The sequence below is a fragment of the Heloderma suspectum genome, chromosome 4 (genome assembly GCF_057233095.1).
Source record: "Heloderma suspectum isolate Gila_16-S chromosome 4, 16-S_ref, whole genome shotgun sequence".
NCBI lineage: Eukaryota > Metazoa > Chordata > Lepidosauria > Squamata > Helodermatidae > Heloderma > Heloderma suspectum.
In genome coordinates, this window is record NC_139461.1 from 216,006,173 (window position 1) to 216,012,260 (window position 6,088).

Consider the following 6,088-nt stretch of genomic DNA (forward strand, 5'->3'; position numbering starts at 1 on the left):
AGAGTAATAAAGGAACTGGCAGAAGAACTCTCAGAAACACTGTCTATTCTCTTTGAGATATCATGGAGGACGGGTGACGTGCCAGACGACTGGGCTAACGTTCCTATCTTCAAAAAGGGTAAAAAGGAGGAACCTGGGAACTACAGACCAGTCAGTCCTGACATCAATCCTTGGGAAAATTCTGGAGCAGTTGATAAAGTAATCCATCTGTAAGCACCTTGAAAACAATGCAGTGATTACTCGAAGCCAACATGGATTTGTCAAGAACAAATTCTGCCAGATGAATCTGATCTCATTTTTGATCAGGTAACCTCCCTTGTGGACTGTGGGAATGCTGTGGACATAATATACCTTGACTTCAACTAAGCTTTCGACAAAGTGCCCCATGACATCCTGATAAGCAAACTAGCTCAAAGTGGGCTAGATGAAACAACGATCCAGTGGATCCACAGTTGGTTACAGAATCGGACTCAAAGAGTGCTTATCAGTGGAATCTTCTCAAACTGGGGAGAGGTAATGAGTGGGGTACCGCAGGGCTCAGTCCTGGGCCCAGTGCTCTTCAACGTTTTTATTAATGACTTGGAGGAGGAGGGAATGCTGATCAAATTTGCAGATGACACAAAATTGGGCGGGATAGCTAATACCTTGGAAGACAGAAACAAAATCCAAAGTGATCTTGATAGACGGGAGCTCTGGGCAGAAAACAGCAGAATGGAATTTAATAGGGATAAATGCCAAGTTCTGCACCTAGGAAAAAGAAACCAAATGCACAGTTATAAGATGGGGGATACATGGCTCAACAACACTACAAGCAAGAAGGGTCTTGGAATTGTTGTCGATCACAAGCTGAATATGAGCCAACAATGTGATGTGGCTGCAAAAAAGGCAAATGCTATTTTGGGCTGCATTAATAGAAGCATAGCTTCCAAATCCCGGGAAGTACTAGTTCCCCTCTACTCAGCACTGGTTAGGCCTCATCTGGAGAACTGTATCCAGTTCTGGGCACCGCACTTTAAGAAGGATGCAGATAAGCTGGAGAGGGTTCAGAGGAGGGCAACAAAGATGATCAGGGGCCTGGAAACAAAGCCCTATGAAGAGAGACTGAAAGAACTGGGCATGTTTAGCCTTGAGAAGAGAAGACTGAGGGGAGACATGATAGTGCTCTTCAAGCACTTGAAAGGTTGTCACAAGAGAGGAAGACCAGGATCTCTTCTCGATTATCCCAGGACACGGAATAATGGGCTCAAGTTACAGGAAGCCAGATTCCGGCTGAACATCAGGAAAAACTTCCTGACTGTTAGAGCAATACGACAATGGAACCAATGACCTAGGTAGGTAGCGGGCTCTCCCACACTGGAGGCATTCAAGGTGAGGCTGGACAGCCATCTGTCGGGGATGCTCTGACCTGGATTCCTGCATTGAGCAGGGGGTTGGACTCGATGGTCTTGTAGGCCCCTTCCAACCCTAGTATGATTCTATGATTCTAGGGTTCGCTTGTAATAACAACCCAACAATTCAACAACAGCCTATACCAACGTAGTATGGGTTGTCATTACATGCAAACCAGATTTGAGTATCTTACCACATATACACACCAGTGTTGTTGCTCTATTTAATTCTAATCTTATCCAATTTGGGAACATTTGGGATTTTATAAAAAAAAATATGTAGCATATAATAACTAAAAGTAAAAAATTGTCAACACAAGACATAATACACACTTATGTTACTGAAACCTCAATTGTAATGTATAATATAAAAACTTTGTAAAATAATTAAGAAATTCTAAAAGTAGAAGACAAATCCATGAAAAGGTTAATAAATTATGGGTTTATAACTTGGTAAGTGATAAGACATCTGTTGAGGAAAGGAAAGGAAAGGAAAGGAAAGGAAAGGAAAGGAAAGGAAAGGAAAGGAAAGGAAAGGAAAGGAAAGGAAAGGTTCCTCCTGTGCAAGTACCGAGTCATTGCTGACTCCTAGACGGACGCCACTTGTACTGGCATTTTCAAGGCAGACTGTAGCGGGGTGGTTTGCCATTGCCTTCCCCAGTCATGACTACCTTTCCCCCAGCAAGCTGGGTACTCATTTTACCAACTTCAGAAGGATGGAAGGCTGAGTCGACCTGAGTCAGTTACCTGGGACCCAGCTTCCTCTGGGATCGAACTCAAGTCGTGGGGAGAGTTTCGGTTGCAATACTGCCACCTACCACTCTGCGCCACACAAGGCTCTATCTGTTGAGGACATTTGGCCTAAATGGTATGAGATCATATAGTTTATGTGTATGATGATGTTTAATCTTCATGAATCTTTTATTTGTTTTAAATATAAAATAAGTATATAAGGTGTTGCAAACAAAATCAATGAGGGGGAGGGTTGTTGGTTTTAGATACTCTTGTTATATTTCCTTATAGGACCCCAACTCCAAGCATCACTCTGTCCAAGCCAGCCCTTGACCCCACCAACTGCGTGGATATACCTTGACAGTGACCCCACCACTGTCAGTTGCCAGAAGATCTAAAAAGCCTTGCATGAAATAAGAACTTGAACATGACTGATAGTCATAAACAATTCTTTTGGACTGTGTTACTGGAATACTGAACCCCAAATCTGAACTGTGTTACTGAACCCCCAAATCTACCAACTGCTTCTAAAGGCCAAATGGTGTGAAAAATGCTGCTAATTTTGGCAGTCAAATGGACACTTGAACCAAGATACAGTATGTTAAAGGGTTTTGAACTTCCAAACTGAGCACCAAGTTCAGTCTGCTCAAAGTTGTCCTGAATGCCAACATATACCAACATGGAGATGACACATTTGACTGGGAAGCAGGGACTTTAAGCTTGATACAGCTGTCAGATGTTCCAGAACCATGGTGTGAGACCCACTGCCCTGTGGAACTGCCCCGGTTCAGATGACATGACAACCCACTGTGGTTTAATTAATCCTCGGGGTGCTGCAGTGTGTGCCATCCACCATTATGAATGTGCAAGCCCCGGGCAGGGGTCTCCATGGCTTGGCAAGTCGTGCAAACCCGGCTAGCCGGAGCTATTTGAGGGTTAAACAACCCTTGCAGAACCCATGGTTTGTTTTAGGTTGGCTTGTTCAACCCTCAAATAACCCCCACCAGTTGGGTTTGCATGATATCACAAGCCATGGCAACACTCAGCCAGGGTCTGCATATTAAAAACAGCCGGCACACACTCCAGCTCCTCGCAGGTAAATTAACCCACAAAGGGCTGTTGGGTCATGTGAACTGGCCCACTGTGTAACAGTTGCCCAGAGCCAATGACAGCGATCATATTAATAACCACTTTTTCCCTGTGACTTCTGCCAAAGCTGAGACCAGCACACCAGACATTAGAAGTGCGTTGGAATAAAATGTGAAATTTTTCATGGGGGAAGGACAGGGCTGGAAAAGGACTGTGCTGTATTTGTAGTGGGGACGTTGGAGCAATCCGCAATGGAACCAAATGAGTTTGGATTTTCGTGAATCTGGCCTGCGGATTCCACAGCGGACCGGCTTCCCCCCCCCCCCCAGTCAGGCAGATTCCACAGACTTGCAGACCAGTTTTTCTAACTTCTTGAATTTTGACGTAGAACAAATATGCAAAATAAAAGAGCCTGACAAAAAATGTGCATTTCTCCCACAGGCCAAAGCGTGAAAATGTGCGTTTGGGGGGGATTTGTACACATTTGCACATGTGAATTTGCACAAATTCGGAAACAAAAAAAAATCCGATTCCATTGATGGGTGGATGATGGAATAAAAGGTGTCTGACTATCCATGCAACACAGACAGAACGTATTTCACACAGTCCATACATCCCTGATTTGTAGCACTGGAAATCAAACTCTGCCAACTCAGACTGCCATCAATGGATCCAATTTTTCCCCAGCGTGCACCTTCTCTCTCAAGGTAGCAACCAGAGCATGGCAACAATGGAATCAGGATAGGATCCACATGCAAAAAAGACTGGTGACAGTGGCAGAAGAAGCAACAAAGAAAGTGTTAGAAATGTTCTGGGTGGTCTTGGTGCGCATGTGTGTATGTGGGGGGGGCAATAATTAACAGTGTGGATGAGACCATACCTTATATTGGAAACCAGGTGAATAAAATGACTGAGCAAACAGCAAAAAGTTTACAATTTTTCAATGTATATAATAGAAAACACTGAAGGTATCAATTTATTCAAAATATTTTAAAAATACTGAATTATTAGGTACTGAATTAATTAGAATTATAGAAATTGATTTTGCCTGCAAACACCATACAAGAGTTTAAGCATGAGGGTGGGCATGGAGGAGCACAACCACATCAAAAGTCAAACAGAAGGGAATCCATGCACATTCGTATCAGTGCTTATCGATTGTATGGGGAAGGTGTTGCACATTTTGTGGCCACAACATAACATTATTGACTATCAATCATAGATGTAAGGCAAATATGACATACAAGGGTTTGATTTAGAAGATGAGCTTGCCATTTTAAAATGAAATGCTAAATTTGGTTTTGCATCCGGTAGTGGTTTTAATAATGGAAGAAGAAGACATATTGGCAATTATGTATTTACACAAAACAAACTGTTACCCAATTACAAAATATCATTGACAACATCAAGGAAGACAGCTTGATGCAGAGCCAGATAATAAGCCAGGTGCTATTTAAAAGATGGTATTAGCATAGCAGTGTCAGATTCGGAGGGTGCAATCCTATGCATGTTTAGACAGAAGAAAGTCCTACAACTCCCAGCATTCCCTAGCCAGCAGTAGGAGTTTTTTCTGTCTAAATATTTGCACCCTGAATTGCTTCTGATTTTCTGCCACCGAGGTGCGGGAGAATGTTGGAGATCAATAAACATTGATACAAAGCTTTCTCTTGGCTTATTATATCAAGTCAGCTTGAACTGGGGAAAAGAGAACATGATGAGAATACGTGTTGGCCCATAGGGTTCATGCACTAAACAGGGTAAAACCACAAAGAATAGATTGAGACATTTCTGTAGAATTGTAAACAAGATGCATCAGAAAAGATGTAAGCAAGAGGGTGTAACCCTAAGCTGAGGAATGGTTCTTGAGGAGACTAGATCACCCTATTGTAACCAGTCAGTACGGTTAAAACATTAGTTTCCATTTATGACAATGAGCATAGGAGCTGGCATCATGCAACAGTATAAATCCAAGCCTCACCCCAAATGCCATGTTCTGCCTTCATGCAAGATTCCTAGGGTCCCCTTCAGCTCCATTCAGAGGGTCTTTGAAGGAAGAAAGACCCTTCTCTAGTGAATATAGTAAGCTAATTCTATTCTTTTTGTATTTCTGTATTAAGGCTGGGTGATGTGTGTGAATGGTAGTCTCCACCACTAAAAATGATACTACTCTAAATAGATTTTGCGCTGTCTGATAAAGGTGTTGTTTGTATTGTTTCCCAAAGAGAGAGATATGTCATATTTTCAATAAAACATTTTTCTGATTTGCAGGGTTGGGGAGGTGCTGCTTTTTAAATATGACTTTGAAAAAGCTTTGTTCTGTAGGAACGTCAAACTTATATGCCTGAGAAGGCAGAGAGAGCGGGAGGTTACACATGGATAAATTAGCAATTGACCCAGGTAGCTCCTGCCATCTTCTGTGTCATGTTTAGCAGAGCCTCTCTGTTACACAGAACAGGACGTCTGTGCTGCACTGGGAAGCAGCACACATTTTCTTGACCCTTGGAGCCAGCAGTGTGCCTAGGGGCCAGTTCCTCTAAGCTGGACAGTTGGGTAACAGGGCAAAGGGTTGGTGCCAAGGAGAGAGCACGTTACTGACTGTGTGACTGTAGTCTGCTCTCTTTTCCCTTGTTGTTTCTTTGTAATCTTCTTCTGCATGGGGATTTAGGTCTCTGGAAAACATTCAAAGACCGTTGAACAGCAGGACAAAATCTCGTAAAGCTTCAGGAGGATTTGAGTTGTGAAAGATACTTCTGTTCCCCAGGGCCCCAGCTGATTGGCTCATATGTCTCCTTAAAGCTATCGCTCCTGTCGGTAAGGCCGAACATTCATATAAATACCCAGAGCACATCTCTGACTCCTGTGCTCTGCATTTGGCTCAG